Raw genomic sequence first — 17,591 nt, 5'->3', positions numbered from 1 at the left:
AAAAAATGTACCATTCATGCATGGCAGCCTGCAGTTACTGGAGACAGCAGAAAACAGTAAGACAACTGATGACAGATATAATGTAATACCTTTTAATGAACCAACACACGTTTTGCAATTACTTGAGCTTTTAGGCTTGCAGGAAAATTTATGTTTGTTGAACAGGTTAGTCAGACTAGGCTTGTAGCCTCTTTTCAAGGGACAGCTGAGGTGGTATTTACACTACTATGGGAAGTTTGGCCAGGGCATTAGGGAATGTCCTTACTCTTTGCATATGGAGACTTAATTCACTGTTACATTTCCTGTCTTCCGGCCTGGGCGTTGAGATGGCTTGGACAAGCAGGAAATCCAAAATCGAGTATAAAGGAGGAAGAAGGTGTTTTTAAGGTTCTCGATGTGAGTGGAGCTGTTAATCGAACAGCTGAAAAGCCAAATTAGGCAAATAATGAATCAGAGGTTAAGCAGAGTGAGGAGAATGGAGAAGGGAGTAAAGAAAGCGAAGGAGACTTGGTTAAAAGGCAGAAAAAAGGAGATGAAGTCGGTAGTATGGATTCGGAGAAGTTATTCCAGCAAAATCTGTTTGCAACAGGTTCTACAACACCTGAATGTGTTGTTACAACCCTCCAGTTGGGGTGGGGTAGTGGGATGTTTATTTGAAAGAACTAATTGAGCAGAGTGAAGCGGAAAGTGAAAAAGCAGTGTCGTGGGGTGAAATAATGGACAGAATACAAGTAGTAAGTAGTTCTTCAAGAAATAAGGAAGAAAGAAAAGAAGTCGTATGCACAAATAAGAGAGGGCGAAAAACAAAAAGAGAAGAAAAGAAACCAGAAGTAAGAAGAAAGCATCAAGTATAGCTAAGTATCAAAGCAGAAAAGGAACTGCTGGACAGCTATGAAATATGGGACAGCATCATGTCACCACCGGGCAGCTATGAAATATGGGCCAGCATCATGTCACAACCGGGAAGCTATGAAATATGCGACAGCATCATGTCACCACCGGGCAGCTATGAAATATGGGACAGCATCATGTCACCACCGGGCAGCTATGAAATATGGGACAGCATCATGTCACCACCGGGCAGCTATGAAATATGGGGCAGCATCATGTCACCACCGGGCAGCTATGAAATATGGGACAGCATCATGTCACAACCGGGAAGCTATGAAATATGCGACAGCATCATGTCACCACCGAGCAGCTATGAAATATGGGACGGCATCATGTCACCACCGGGCAGCTACGAAATATGGGACGGCATCATGTCACCAGCGGGCAGCTATGAAATATGGGACGGCATCATGTCACCAGCGGGCAGCTATGAAATATGGGACGATATCATGTCACCAGCGGGCAGCTATGAAATATGGGACGGCATCATGTCACAAACGGGAAGCTATGAAATATGCGACAGCATCATGTCACCATCGGGCAGCTACGAAATATGGGCCAGCATCATGTCACCACCGGGCAGCTACGAAATACGGGACAGCATCATGTCACCACCGGGCAGCTATGAAATATGGGACAGTATCATGTCACCACCGGGCAGCTATGAAATATGGGACAGCATCATGTCACTACCGGGCAGCTATGAAATATGGGACAGCATCATCTCACCACCGGGCAGCTATGAAATATGGGACAGCATCATCTCACCACCGGGCAGCTATGAAATATGGGACGGCATCATCTCACCAGCGGGCAGCTATGAAATATGGGACGGCATCATGTCACCAGCAGGCAGCTATGAAATATGGGACGGCATCATGTCACCAGCAGGCAGCTATGAAATATGGGGCAGCATCATGTCAGCAGCGGGCAGCTATGAAATATGGGGCAGCATCATGTCACCAGCGGGCAGCTATGAAATATGGGGCAGCATCATGTCAACAGCGGGCAGCTATGAAATATGGGGCAGCATCATGTCACCACCGGGCAGCTATGAAATATGGGGCAGCATCATGTCACCACCGGGCAGCTATGAAATATGGGGCAGCATCATGTCACCACCGGGCAGCTATGAAATATGGGGCAGCATCATGTCACCACCGGGCAGCTATGAAATATGGGGCAGCATCATGTCACCACCGGGCAGCATCATGTCACCACCAGGCAGCTATGAAATATGGGACAGCATCATGTCACCACCGGGCAGCTATGAAATATGGGACAGCATCATGTCACCAGCGGGCAGCTATGAAATATGGGACAGCATCATGTCACCAGCGGGCAGCTATGAAATATGGGGCAGCATCATGTCACCAGCGGGCAGCTATGAAATATGGGGCAGCATCATGTCACCAGCGGGCAGCTATGAAATATGGGGCAGCATCATGTCAGCACTGGGCAGCTATGAAATACGGGACAGCATCATGTCACCACCGGGCAGCTATGAAATATGGGGCAGCATCATGTCACCACCGGGCAGCTATGAAATATGAGACCGCATCATGTCACCACCGGGCAGCTATGAAATATGGGACAGCATCATGTCACCAGCGCGCAGCTATATGGGGCAGCATCATGTCACCACCGGGCAGCTATGAAATATGGGGCAGCATCATGTCACCACCGGGCAGCTAGGAAATATGGGGCAGCATCATGTCACCACCGGGCAGCTAGGAAATATGGGGTAGCATCATGTCACCACCGGGCAGCTAGGAAATATGGGGCAGCATCATGTCACCACCGGGCAGCTAGGAAATATGGGGCAGCATCATGTCACCACCGGGCAGCTATGAAATATGGGGCAGCATCATGTCACCACTGGGCAGCTATGAAATATGGGATAGCATCATGTCACCACCGGGCAGCTATGAAATATGGGGCAGCATCATGTCACCACTGGGCAGCTATGAAATATGGGGCAGCAATGAAATATGGGGCAGCAATGAAATATGGGGCAGCATCATGTCACCACCGGGCAGCTATGAAATATGGGGCAGCATCATGTCACCACCGGGCAGCTATGAAATATGGGGCGGCATCATGTCACCATCGGGCAGCTATGAAATATGGGGCAGCATCATGTCACCACAGGGTAGCTATGAAATATGGGACAGCATCAGGTCACCACCGGGCAGCTATGAAATATGGGGCAGCATCATGTCACAACCGGGCAGCTATGAAATATGCGACAGCATCATGTCACCACCGGGCAGCTACGAAATATGCAACAGCATCATGTCACCACCGGGCAGCTACGAAATATGCGACAGCATCATGTCACCACCGGGCAGCTACGAAATATGCGACAGCATCATGTCACCACCGGCCAGCTACGAAATATGGGGCAGCATCATGTCACCACAGGGCAGCTATGAAATATGGGACAGCATCATGTCACCACCGGGCAGCTATGAAATATGGGGCAGCACCATGTCACAATCGGGCAGCTATGAAATATGCGACAGCATCATGTCACCACCGGGCAGCTACGAAATATGCGACAGCATCATGTCACCACCGGGCAGCTACGAAATATGGGGCAGCATCATGTCACCACCGGGCAGCCATGAAATATGGGACAGCATCATGTCACCAGTGGGCAGCTATGAAATATGGGACAGCATCATGTCACCACCGGGCAGCTATGAAATATGGGACAGCATCATGTCACCAGTGGGCAGCTATGAAATATGGGACAGCATCATGTCACCAGCGGGCAGCTATGAAATATGGGGCAGCATCATGTCACCACCAGGCAGCTATGAAATATGGGGCAGCATCATGTCACCAGCGGGCAGCTATGAAATATGGGACAGCATCACGTCACCACCGGGCAGCTATGAAATATGGGACAGCATCATGTCACCAGCGGGCAGCTATGAAATATGGGACAGCATCATGTCATCACCGGGCAGCTATGAAATATGGGACAGCATCATGTCACCACCGGGCAGCTATGAAATATGGGGCAGCATCATGTCACCACTGGGTAGCTATGAAATATGGGACAGCATCATGTCACCACTGGGTAGCTATGAAATATGGGACAGCATCATGTCACCACCAGGCAACTATGAAATATGGGACAGCATCATGTCATCACCGGGCATATCCGGTGGTGACATGATGTAATCTCATATTACTGGTGATGATGTTCATATTCATAACTATGACATATGATCATAGCTGCCCGGTGATGACAGCTATGAAATATGGGACAGCATCATGTCACCACCGGGCAACTATGAAATATGGGGCAGCATCATGTCACCACCGGGCAGCTATGAAATATGGGGCAGCATCATGTCAACACCGGGCAGCTATGAAATATGGGGCAGCATCATGTCACCACCGGGCAGCTATGAAATATGGGACAGCATCATGTCACCACCAGGCAGCTATGAAATATGGGGCAGCATCATGTCACCACCGGGTAGCTATGAAATATGGGGCAGCATCATGTCACCACCGGGCAGCTATGAAATATGGGGCAGCATCATGTCACCACCGGGCAGCTATGAAATATGGGACAGCATCATGTCACCACCGGGCAGCTATGAAATATGGGACAGCATCATGTCACCACCGGGCAGCTATGAAATATGGGACAGCATCATGTCACCACCGCGCAGCTATGAAATATGGGGCAGCATCATGTCACCACCGGACAGCTATGAAATATGGGGCAGCATCATGTCACCACCGGGCAGCTATGAAATATGGGGCAGCATCATGTCACCACCGGGCAGCTATGAAATATGGGGCAGCATCATGTCACCACCGGGCAGCTATGAAATATGGGGCAGCATCATGTCACCACCGGGCAGCTATGAAATATGGGGCAGCATCATGTCACCACCGGGCAGCTATGAAATATGGGACAGTATCATGTCACCACCGGGCAGCTATGAAATATGGGGCAGCATCATGTCACCACCGGGCAGCTATGAAATATGGGGCAGCATCATGTCACCACCGGGCAGCTATGAAATATGGGGCAGCATCATGTAACCACCGGGCAGCTATGAAATATGGGGCAGCATCATGTCACCACCGGGCAGCTATGAAATATGGGGCAGCATCATGTCACCACCGGGCAAGCTATGAAATATGGGACAGCATCATGTCACCACCGGATATTCAGCTCAGAGAGGTAAGAGCATTTATTTACACTAACAAAGATGCTTTTTTGAGGAGGTGCAGTATATGAAGAAATGTTTATAACGATATGAATTAAGAAGGAATGAAAATCCTTGGAACTTGTATGTTGTGCAAACATTTAATAGAGAAGCAAAAAAATAAATAAAAAGAATATTCATACAATTTTGTACTGAAAACTGTCAGAGAAAATTTAAGAGACTATTTGAAAGCTGTGTGCACAGTTATGGACATTACACAGATTTCTGACAATAGAGGTTTATGGACTAGGGGGATGGGAATGTGGTGTTATACTGAAAATGCAAAATGACAAAATAATACATTTACCTAGTATAATTAATGTGTAGAGGAATAAGGGATTGGTTAAATACTGGGGTCAACCAAAGACTTGTTTTCTTTGTGGTACAATGATCATTTAATTAGCAATTGTGATAAAAAAATGTGTTCTTTGTGGTAAAACTGGTCATGAAGCAAAACATGTGAGCAAAAATGTATGAAGTGTGAGAAAGTGGGACATTCATGGATGGACTGTAATGTTTAAGAGAATCATACACAGGAATTAGAAGTTATGTATCTACCATAACGTTCCATGTTAGTTGTTTTCTCTCGCCTTCTTTCTTGCTGGATGGGTTCGGAGCCGATCCTCGGCTCCGACTCGGCACTTGCTTTAGCTTGATAACTCCTTTTACCAGCTCGAGGCAACCCTATATCCCATGATGCAAGGCGGAACTACCTCAGATCTCGTTTGGTAGCTAACCTACCCTGCTAAGGACTAACCTAACATAATTAGGAAAACCAAGTTCATAATAAGAGTCCTCATATGAAGGCTCAGGAGGAAACAACCTGATAGGAACTCTTCAAGATCTGTCCAGGCCAGGGGGAAGGAGGGACGCAAGAAAGAAGGCGAGAAGACAACCAACATGGAAGCGTTATGGTAGGTACATAACTTCTAAATGTTAAGTTGTCAATCTCGCCTTCATTCTTGCTGGATGGGACGCGTCCCTAGCACCTGTATCCCGGGTGGCTCAATGGAACAGACTCTTGAGAACTGTGGAACCAAAACTGGCCCTGTCTCTGGAGGCCAAGTCTAACTTGTAATGAGAGACAAAAGTATGAGGCGTGGCCCAAGTAGCTGCTGCACAAATGGTATCAATGGGTAGTCTATCCTGAAAAGCTGCTGAAGTGGATAGACTCCTGGTTGAGTGTGCTTTCGGTTTAGAAGGTAGCTGCTTGCCTCTGAGAGAGTACACATAGGAAATGGTGGAAGTCAACCATCTGGATAAGGTCACTTTAGAAACTGGAAGACCTATCCTGTTTTCTGCATAGGAGACAAATAATTGGTCCGATTTCCTGAATTGTTTAGTTCTATGCAAATAGTACCTGAGCTGATGATGGACATCCAAAAAATTAAGCTTTTGTTCAGCTCTGTCAGAATAGTTTGGGAAAAAGACTGGTAGATCTATGGATTGGTTAATATTGGTTTGAGACACAACTTTGGGGAGAAAGGACGGGTTTGTTCTTAAGGATACCCTGTCCTTATGAAAAACCAAGTAAGGGGAACGAATGCAGAGAGCTTGAATCTCGGAAACCCTTCTTGCTGAAGTGACAGCCAGTAAGAATATAGTTTTCAGGTCAATAACTTCAAAGAACATGAAGCAGACTGTTCGAAGGGAGGTAGCATCAAGGATGCCAACATTAAATTTAGATCCCATTGCGGAGGAGGATGCTTTATCAGCGGTTTTAGGAGAAAAACTCCTCTCAGAAAGGCCTTGCATAATCTATGAGACATAATGTTATTATCATGCAAGCCAACATGATACTTGGAAATAGCAGCCAGTTGAACTTTAACTGTAGATGAAGAAGATCCTGAATGAAAAACTTCAGCCAGGAAATCTAAAACAGAATGCACAGGAGCAGTAAAGGGATCAATATTCCTGGAATTTGCCCAAATAGAAAAACGTCGCCACTTGCTAGCATAAACAGTTCTAGTGGACGACTTTAAAGAAGACACTAAGATGTCTCTGACTGAATCAGAGATCATCGGAAGCTTGGCTAGGGAAGGAAGTGGAGCAACCAAGCAGTGAGGTTGAGAGAATGAATGGCCCGGTGCTGCTGACCCGACTGGTGGATCAAGAGATCCGGAACTGGGTCCAGATGCCAGGGCTGCAACAGGAGGTGACGATGCAGAGACGAAAACCAAATTTGTCGAGGCCAGTAAGGGGCAATGAGAATCAACTTGGCCCTCAAAACGGTGGCTTTCTGAATGACTTGTGGAATTAAGGGAAAGGGAGGAAAAGCGTACAGAAGTCCCCGGGGCCAATCCTGGGTTAGAGAGTCTCTCAGGGGTTGGCCTGGTAGGGGAAAGAGGGTGAAAAAATCGGGGCACTTGTTGTTTTGAGGTGTAGCAAAAAGATCGCAACAAGGTGTGCCCCACTTCAGAAAAATCTGATCCACTACAGATTGATTGAGAGACCACTCGTGAGGCATCAGAATGGATCTGCTCAGCCTGTCCGCCAAGAGGTTGGACCTGCCGGGGATGTGCGTTGCTATCAGAAACCGATGAGAGGAGATTGCCCATTGCCAAAGTCTGAGAGCTTCTCGACACAACGGATAGGACCTGGTCCCCCTGCTTGTTGATGTACCAAACCATGGACATGTTGTCCGTTTGTACTGCAATAGTCCCCGTGGGAAGAAAGTCGTTGAGGGCTTGCAACGTTAAAAGCACCGCTCTCATCTCCAGGACATTGATGTGCAGATGGTATTCTATGGGTTGCCATGTCCGTGGACCATCCTGCCCTGATAATGCCCCCACCCGATCAGAGAGGCATCCGTAGTAACTGTGGCAACTGGAGGAGGGGAACAAAGGGTCGGCCCTGATGAAGAAGAGGGAAGATATCCACCAGTTCAGATGAGTTCTGCGATTGTGTGACTAAGATTTCGTGCCTCATCGGAAGACTGTGGTACGACCACTGAGTGAATAACATCCACTGCAGAAGACGCATATGGAAGCGAGCCAGTGGTAGAAGAACAATGGCCGCAGCCATAAGACCTAGAACCTTTAGTATCAATCTGGCTTTGACCTTGCTGCTCTGCAATAGAATCCGAGCAATTTTTGGATGTCCAGAATTCTTTGATCTGTTAGTCTGGCTAACATTTTGACGGTGTTTAATTCTGCGCCTATAAAGGTGATAGATTGGCAAGGCCGCAGAGAAGATTTCTCGAAATTTACTGAAATTCCCAAACTCCTGCAAAGCTGCAGAGTGTAGTCTCTGGTCTGAAGAAGCTGACACCTGGTGGTGGCGGAGAGGAGCCAGTCGTCCAAATAAGGAAACACTTGGAATCCTTGATGTCTCAGATGAGCTGTGACCACTGCCATGCATTTGGTAAACACTCTGGGGGCTGAAGTGAGGCCAAAGGGCAGGGCTCTGAATTGGTAATGACTGGTCCCTAGCCGAAGCGGAGAAACCTTCTGGAGCACCTGTGAATCTTTATGTGATAGTGCAGCGTCCTGAAGGTCTATAGAGCACATCCAGTTGTCCTTGCCCAGAAAGGGCAGAATGGACTGAAGCGTGACCATCCGAATCTTGCCTTCTTGACAAATCTGTTTAGACTGCTCAGGTCTAATATTGGTCTCAATCTCCCGTCCTTTTGGGGACCAAAAGAATCTCAGTAGACACGGATCCTACTTGGTCTGCCGGCACAGTCTGGACGGCTCTTTTCCTAGGAGCTTTGAAACCTCCTGTTCTGCCAAATCCCTTTGACCGGGTGAGATGTCTGGAAGGGATTGTTGAGGTCGGGATACCTTTGAAGGGATTTTGTAACCCTCGGATATGATCGACTGTACCCACATATCTTGTGAGAGGGAATGCCAGGCTACTGGGTACAGCGAAATCCTTCCCCCGACTGCCTCCAAGGGTGGACAGTCGGGCAACACCTCAGGGGTGCTGAAAGGGCTTCTCAGGAAGAGACTCCCTGTTGCCCTGGTTCTGAGGACCCCCCCCCTGCCTCTAGGGCGGCGTCTTATTGTTACCCCCTCTGCCTCTGGGGGTAAACTGACCACGTGTGTCCGGTGTAGCTCCTTGGGCTTTGCGAAACCACATCTTCCCTCCCTTCTGACCCTTGGGATATGGTCTAGAAGGGGTGGAAAAATGGACTCCAACGGCAGAAAGAGTTTTACCGTCCTGCTCACACCTGGTCAAGGTATCCTTCACCTGAGGTCCGAACAAAGCCGAACCATCAAAGGGGGTATTGGTGAAGGACGCCTTAAAGGGGTCCACAAAATTACAAAGCCGCATCCAGGCTTGGCGTCTAAGAGCCACTCCTGTGCCTGCGGCCCTTCTCGCTCCATCGGCCGCATAGGATATGAGCCGCATGGAGGAGTTGGATAAGGAATTCAGGATTGCTAGCTGTGAGGAAATTTTTCTTGAGCCCCAGCAGCAGAAGGATCCTGGACCACTTCACCCAGTTCCTTGAGAATATCTCTTTGAAGCCTGGTGAAGTGACAAAGGTAGTTCAGCGAACGCATAGCAAAGGTCGCTGAAGAAAACATCCGCTTTCCATACCTGTCCATGGTCCTAGAATCCTTGTTAGGAGGATGGACAGGTACTGAAGGATCCGTCAGTTCCTTCTTAGTGGCCGCCACCACCATAGCATCCACAGAGACGCCCTTGGAAAGAAACTGTTTGTCCGTAGGGGCCGTAATAAACTTGGATGGTCTCCTGGGGACAGGTTCCACAGAATCTGGAGCTGCCCACGCCTTCCGAGCCACTACCTGCATAAGTGGGTCGAAAGGCGGAGACACCCAGGAGGTGGAGGGTCGGGATCCAAAAGCCTCCAGGTATACCGACTCATCCTCGGAGGGATCAATGGATGGCCAATTCCCCCTCTGTTTGAGGAGCTCAAGGATGTCTGAAAAGGAGACATCCTCAGAGGGGGATCGTGGGGAACCCTCCGACTCATCTAAGTCGGTATCAGATGTAGTAGACTCGGGGGAGTCTGTGTTTCCTCTTACACGTCCTCTTCCGAGGGGGTTCACTTGCAGGATCAGGAGAAACTTCGGAAGAGGAGGAAATTCCCAATGGGGAAACCTGGGGCGATGGATCCCTGGGCCTGAGAGCAAGAGGCTGGCAAGAGGTGTCTACAGGCACCGAAGAGGGAGGAGCTAGAGGGATGGACCGTTGACCTGGCTCAGGAGCCAGGACACTCCTCATCACCTCAAAGGCTCCCCTCCCCGGGAGACCGGAATATCCCCGATCCGAGGATACAGGAATTCCCGGCTCCACTGAGAGGGAAGGCTCCGAGGCCGATGTCGGTGCCGAGCTTACCAAAGCCGAAGCCCCGAGAGGGAGAGCGGGGTCGGACAAGGGTCCGATGCCACTAGCCCCCTCGGAGCTGACGAGGGAAACTCGACGACCGGATCCCTCCAAGGAAAGTCTCAAGGAGGAGATCGGAGCCGAAGACGACGGAGCCGAAGGATGTATCGGCTCCGGCGCCGAAACAGTCGCTGTCCCGAAGGGGTGGAACAATAGCCGAAGTCTGCTGAGACGGGCTATGGAGCATTTGGGCCAGTGCCTGCGACTTTAACAGCCTGCTTACCACCCTCTCCAAGTCGTGGTCAGACAGCCTGGAAGATCTCGAAGATCGGCTCCTATGGCTCCGCTCCGACAAAAGAGGAGACCCCGGAGCCGAGTGGATACTCTCCAACGAAGGGGACCGAGATCTCTTTCGGGACGAAGTCATCGGAGCCGAAGTCCCCTGAATTCCAGATGGAGCCGAAGGTTTCTCGGCTCCGATGCTGGATAAGGTGTCGGCTCCAGCCGGAGCCGACAAGGCCACAGTAGACCGGGTGTCGGAACCAATCGGTGCCGAACCCACTACCTTGGAAGCAGAAAGATCGGTTCCAGCCGGAGCCGGAGCCACCGGAGGAGGCTTGGATACTGTAGCCTGAACCTTCGGTGGCTTAGAAGGTTTACTAGACCCTGTTTTAGAGGGAGAACCTTCTGGCTTAAGTAAGCCACGGAGGATCAATTTATTCCTCCTTTCCTGCAGGACTCTCTGGCTAAAAGAGTGACACAAAGCACAGGAGTCCTGCAGGTGCAAAGGCCCCAGGCAGTAAACACAAGAAGAATTTAAAAGTTTTTAACTATAAGGGAAATAGGGTGGGCTGTAGAAACACTACACACTATGAAAAGGGTAAAAAGGGAGAAATAAATCCCTAACTAAGCTTTTAGACAATATTAACTTACCTCAGCTGGCAAAGGAGACCTCTTTCGCTAAGCGGCAAACGAGATCTGGGGTAGTTCCGCCTTGCATCATGGGATATAGGGTTGCCTCGAGCTGGTAAAAGGAGTTATCAAGCTAAAGCAAGTGCCGAGTCGGAGCCGAGGATCGGCTCCGAACCCATCCAGCAACAATGAAGGCGAGATTGACAACTTAACATTCAAAAATAGACCTAGAAAGAGAGATTGTTTTAGTAAATAACATTGACGAGACACAAAAATAAAATATAAATGAGGAAGATGTAAGAATGGAAATAAAAGAATATGCAAGGGGGGAAAAGGGAGAGATAGAAGAAGCATTAAGCAATTCAGGTGATGATGGGGAATATAAGAATTACAAGTAAAACATTCTATTAGGAATAGAGTAAAGGATGGAAAGCACACATTTAATAGCAGGAAGCAAAAGAGAAACTTCTTCACAGAGTGAGAATCCTATCCATAAACGTGAGCAGTATAAAGAATGCTCACCAAAGATTAGGAGTGTTGGAATGTTGCAGATTGTTAGATATGGATATTTTAATATTAACAGATGTAAGAACAACAACATAGGAAGAAAGAATACAAGTAAATGGGTTATGGGAAGGCAAGGTTATATGGAAAATATCAGAAGAAAAATGCTCAGGAATAGCAATTTTATGTAAAGAATGTATAGAAATTCTGGATTACATGTTAGTATTAGAAAGAATATTAATATTAGATATAAAATGGAAGAACCAAATATATAGGGCAATTACACTTTGTGCATATACTTTACAGAAACAGAGAGATTATGTTTAGGAAAGGTGAATATACAAGCGGCAGAAGTGGGAGACTTCAATTGTGATTTAAGACACAGGAGAAAATAAGAGGCAGATGTAAAGGTAATTTCAGATATAATGAAAATGGCAAAATGCACTTAAGGAAAAACATACAAACAAACAGACATACAACAGAGAGATTATGTTTAGGAAAGGTGAATATACAAGCGACAGAAGTGGGAGACTTCAATTGTGATTTAAGACACAGGAGAAAATAAGAGGCAGATGTAAAGGTAATTTCAGATATAATGAAAATGGCAAAATGCACTTAAGGAAAAACATACAAACAAACAGACATACAAAAGGAGTAATTTCCGAACTGAAACTGATTTTACAGTATCAGAGAGTCTAGAGTTATTACATCAAGGAGTTAAAATTATGGATTTTTCAGACCATGTAGCAATCTGAATACAGATTCAAGAAAAAATAGCAGAGGTATAAAAATAATTAATGAATCAGAATTAAATGGGTATGTAAAGGAAATAATGGATCAGCTATGGTTAGATCATATAAACATGAGAAGATTTTATAAAGAGTGGACAAGCTGGTGGATTAGTTTAAAAGAAAAATATAGAAAAAAGTGCTAGAAAGGCAAAGGACAACAAGAATACAAGAGTTACAAATATAAGGAAACCAGAAACAAGTCTTTAAAAACATAACAGACAATAAAAAAGAATTTCTAGAAAAAAGAAAAAGTGCCATATGAAATGAACCAAGAGAAAATTAAAAATTGTTATTCAAAGATATTTTTACAAGGAGGAAAAAAAATAGCACAAGAACCACAACTCAGTAAAATGGTTAAAGAAAGAATAAAGACAATAAGAGAGTTAAGGAATGATGGAGGAAATAAAGTTAAAAAGAAATAACGCAGACAGTTAAGAGACATATTTTGAAAACTTTTTCCGTATGAGAGACTATTAAGAAAGCGCAAAAAAAAAAAAAAAAAAACCCGAAGAGAATAAGATGATGGAAAAAGAAGTCGTGTCTTACCATAATGTTCCATCTGTGCTGTTGATCTTTATTCATTCATTACCGATGGGAATTGGTTCCATCCTCAGAACTGAGCTGGTCTTTTACCAAGCTTGCGCCAGCCGTAAACTCGAGTTAAGGTTTTACCCACAATGCCCTCTTCCCTGTCATCTCAGATCAAGTTTGCCAGATAAAAGTAAAGTAGAGGCTGTCTCTAGTCACAGTGAACCTATTCAGATGACACAGGAGCCAACGCGATCCCCTAGGAGCCTTTAGAGGGGGAAGGAGGGTGGGAAGTAATGAATGAATGAAGATTAACAACAACACAGATGGAACGTTATGATAAGACATAACTTCTTTATCGGACGTTGTTAATCTTCATTCATTCCTTATCGATGGGACAGAGTCCCCAGCTACCTTTGTTCCTGGGAGGCCCTTATGGAAGGATGTTCCTCAGCACCACTGAACCGAAGGATGCTCTTCCTCTGGTGGCCAAGTCCAATTTGTAATGAGTGATGAAAGTATGAGGGTTGGCCCAAGATGAGACTGCACAAATGTCATTCAAAGAGGCTCTAGCATGAAATGCTGCAGAAGTGGCCACTGACCTGGTAGCGTGGGATCTGACTATGTGCTAGTGAAAGGTTATTTTTGTCATAAATGAGTGTGATACAATTCCTCAACCATTTTGCTAATGTTACTTTGGAAACAGAACACCCCATTCTGTGTTCTGAAAGGCCACAGATAACTGATATGATTTCCGGATAGATTTTGTTCCGTCAAGATAGAAACGTATTTGTCTATGCACGTCTAATGGGTGAAGACAATACTCTCCTCTATTAGAGTGGTTAGGAAAAAATACTGGAAAGTCAACTGTCGGGATAATGGAAAGATCTGAGATAACTTTTGGCAAGAAAGACGGGTTTGTTCGGAGTGATACTCTGTCCTTATGAAAAATAAGATAGGGATGTTTGATGCATAAGGCTTGAAGTTCTGATATGCGTCTGGCTGACATGATTGCTATCAAGAAAAGGGACTTGCATGAAAGAAATTTTAGATCACAATTAGATGCCTGTTCAAAGAGCGATAGAGTTAGATTTTGTAAGACTAATGAGAGATCCAAGGGTTCTATTGGTTCTCTAAAAGGAGGTTTAATATGGATGCCGCCCTTTAAGAACTTTTTGCAAAGTCTGTGAGACATAAGTGAAGAGTTTTGAAATCCATTATGATAATTAGAAATGGCAGCCAAGTGAACTTGAATAGTTGAGGCTGCTTCGTCTGAATCAAGTAGGTCTGCTAAGTATTCAATGACGGTGGTAATAGGGGCTGTAAAAGGATCTAGGTTTTTCTTCTGTATCCATATCGAGAATCTCTTCCACTTGGTGAGATGTCCCTCTGGTAGATGATTTATGAGAAGCAATAAGTATATTACATACTGGGAAAGATAGGTCGCTCTGCCTGACAATCATTGGAAGTGGAGGAACCAAGCTGTCAGCTTCAGATTGGAGATGTTTGGATGAATCAATCCTTGTGGGTGTGAGATCAACTCCGAGGATGGCTCTAGGATCCATGGTTGATCTAGAAGAGGAGGCCAAAGGAAGGGAAACCAAACTTGTCGAGGCCAATAGGGGGCAATGAGGATTACTTTGCTTTTCAACCGGAGGGCTTTCTTCAGGAACAGGGGAATGAGAGGGGGAGGAGGAAAAGCATATAGAAAACCCAAGGGCCAATTGTAGACCAGAGTGTCCCTTGGTGACTCCCTTGACGGGGGGATCAGGGAAAAGTAGTTGCTGCACTTGTGATTGATTGAAGAGGCGAACAGGTTGCAGCGAGGCTGACCCCAGTGTTTGAAAAGTTTTGCTGCTACTAGAGGATTGAGGGACCACTCGTGAGGCTGAAGAATACATCTGCTCAACTTGTCCGCAATCACATTAGAGCTCCCGGGAATGTGCGTTGCTATCAGAAAGTGGTTGGAAGTGATTGCCCATTGCCAAATTCTCATAGTCTCTCGACACAGAGGGTAGGATTTTGTTCCTCCTTGTTTGTTGATGTACCAGACCACTGACATGTTCTCTGATTGAATTGCAATGGTCCCTGACGGAAGGATAGAGTCAATGCTAAAAGCACCGCTCTCAGTTCTAGGACACTGATATGCAATTGGGCCTCTGTTTCTGACCAGGTACCTTGGACTGTATTTCCCTGATACAACCCCCCCCCCCCAAATCAGGGAGGCATCTGTGATTACCATGGCCTTGGATTGATGGGGCAGAAGGGGCAAGATCACTGTTGTCTGTCTGGTTTCATCCACCACATTAAGTCCTGCTTGCATAATTGAGTCACTCAGATTAGGAGGGAAGGAGTGTGCTGTAAGGGGTACCACTGGGTTAGTAGTAGCTACTGCAGAAGTAGGTCATGATAGAGTATCCTCTGAACCTGGGATCGTATCTTTGAACCCTGTGATCCGGTAGGGATGCTTGGCAATTTTTCGTGTCCAGAACTACCCCAATGAATTCTAGGGATTGAGATGGGGTTAAGTTGCACTTCTTCCAGTTTATGGATATAACCAGCTGTTGAGCTATTTTCAGAATATATGAAATAGTCTCTGTCAGTAGACGCTTGGTGGGGGCGGTGAGCAGCCAACTGTCCAGATACAGAAACACCCGGAATCCCTGTGGTCTCGAGTGAGCTTTTACTACTGCAATACAGTTGGTGAACACTCTGGGGGCTGTAGGAAGTCCAAATGGCAGAACACGGAACTGAAAAAGATTGGCCCCTGCATGGAAGTGGAGGTATCTTCTTGAGCATTTGCCCATTTTTATATGGTAATACGCATCTTGAAGAGCTATTGAGCACATCCAACCATCTTTCTCCAGCAAGAGGAGGATAGACTGAACCGTGACCATCCAAATTTTCTTGTTTGATAAACTTGTTTAACAAGCTGAGATCTAGAATCGGTCTCCAGTCCCCCTGTCTTTTTTGGCACTAAAAAGAATTGAGTAGAATCAGGATCCTATTTGGTCTGGTGGGATTTCTTGGATGACCCTTTTGGAATAGCTTTTGAATTTCTAGTGCTGCTGCTTCCCTTTGACTGGGTGGAACGTCGAGAAGTCAGGTAGGGGGGCTGGGTAGAGGATGAATAGAATGTGGTATCCTCTGGTGATTATCCGTTGTACCCATGAATCTGTTATTGTATACCAGGTAGAAAGGTACAAGGAGAAATGTCCCCTGACTACTTCCAGAGGAAAGCAATCGGGCCGCTCTTCAGAAGCGCTGATAGGGTTGGCCAGAGAAAGAGCCTCTGGAACCCTGGTTACGCAGACCTCTCCTGCCCCGAAAGGGGCATCTTCCGTTAGAGTTACCCCCTCTGCCTCAAGAGGAAAACTCGGCACGTGTGTCACAGAAAGGACCCTGTAATTTTTTGTGGCACATCTTTCCACTCCTCTGGTTCTAGAGTAGGAATGTTGAGGAACAGAAAAATGTACACCTACTACAGAAAGGGTATTGCTGTCCTGCTCGCACCTTGCCAATGTGTCTAACTTTAGGGCAGAGAAGTGAAGAGGCTTCAATTGGAGCATTCAAGAAAGAGGACTTAAAGGGGTCCGCAAAGTCGCATAGGTGTATCCAGGCATGATGTCTCATGACAATGCCTGAACCCACCGCTCTGGCAGCTCCTTCCGTGGCATGGGATATCAGATGCATGGAGGAGTTGGAAATGGATTCAAGGGTAGCTAGCTGTGGGGCCACTTTATCCCGGACCTCATCAGATATAGCTCCTGCTAAGGTTTCGGAGAGTTCATTAATCAAATCTCTCTGGAGCCTGGTGAAGTGTGCCATATAATTCAAAGACCTAACTGCAAATGTCGATGAAGCAAAGACTCGCTTCTCTAGCCTGTCCACTGCCCAGGAATTTGTTCGGTGGCAGACAGTCTGGCTCTACTCGGTCAGTTCTTCCCTGGTAGCAGCAGCCACCACCATGGCATCTACTGGAAGACCCTTTGATCAATGTGGATGCTGTTCCGGGGGTGATAAAATTTTGTCCGGCCTCTGAGGAATCGAGTTAATGGTATCAGGACATGTCCATGCATGCTGCACGATGAGCTGGACAAGCTCGTCTGCAGGTGGGGTCACCCAGGAAGTAGGAGGCCAGGCACGAAAAGCCTGCAGAAACACAGACTCCTCTGAGAAAGTGGTGGAGGGCTGCCAGTTACCCCTCTGTTTCAAAATCGCAAGAATGTCTCCAAAGGACACCTCATCAGAGAGGGACCGTGGGGACCCTTCCCCATCATCGAAATACATGTCTTCAAAGACTCTTCAGGAGAGTCTATGTACTTCCTCTTGCACAATTTCTTATGGTGAACTTCCTCAGTGGACCTTCTGGGGAAGACTCCGAAGAAGCAGCACCCTGGGGCAGGGTGTCCTAAGGCTCTTGTACCTGGTGTCC

The 17,591-nt window shown here is 46.7% G+C and overlaps 1 protein-coding gene across 5 annotated transcripts in view; it reads right to left on the bottom strand.

Moving 5' to 3' along the window:
- KIF20B (kinesin family member 20B) overlaps positions 1-17,591 on the bottom strand; it is a 1,912,547-nt gene that overhangs the window by 280,968 nt on the left and 1,613,988 nt on the right. The gene's annotated exons all lie outside the window — the stretch shown is intronic.

This window comes from Protopterus annectens, chromosome 14.part0, assembly GCF_019279795.1.
Source record: "Protopterus annectens isolate FY-2018-M chromosome 14.part0, PAN1.0, whole genome shotgun sequence".
NCBI lineage: Eukaryota > Metazoa > Chordata > Ceratodontiformes > Protopteridae > Protopterus > Protopterus annectens.
Note: the sequence above shows the minus strand (reverse complement) of the source record. Positions and strands in the feature narration are given on the sequence as shown.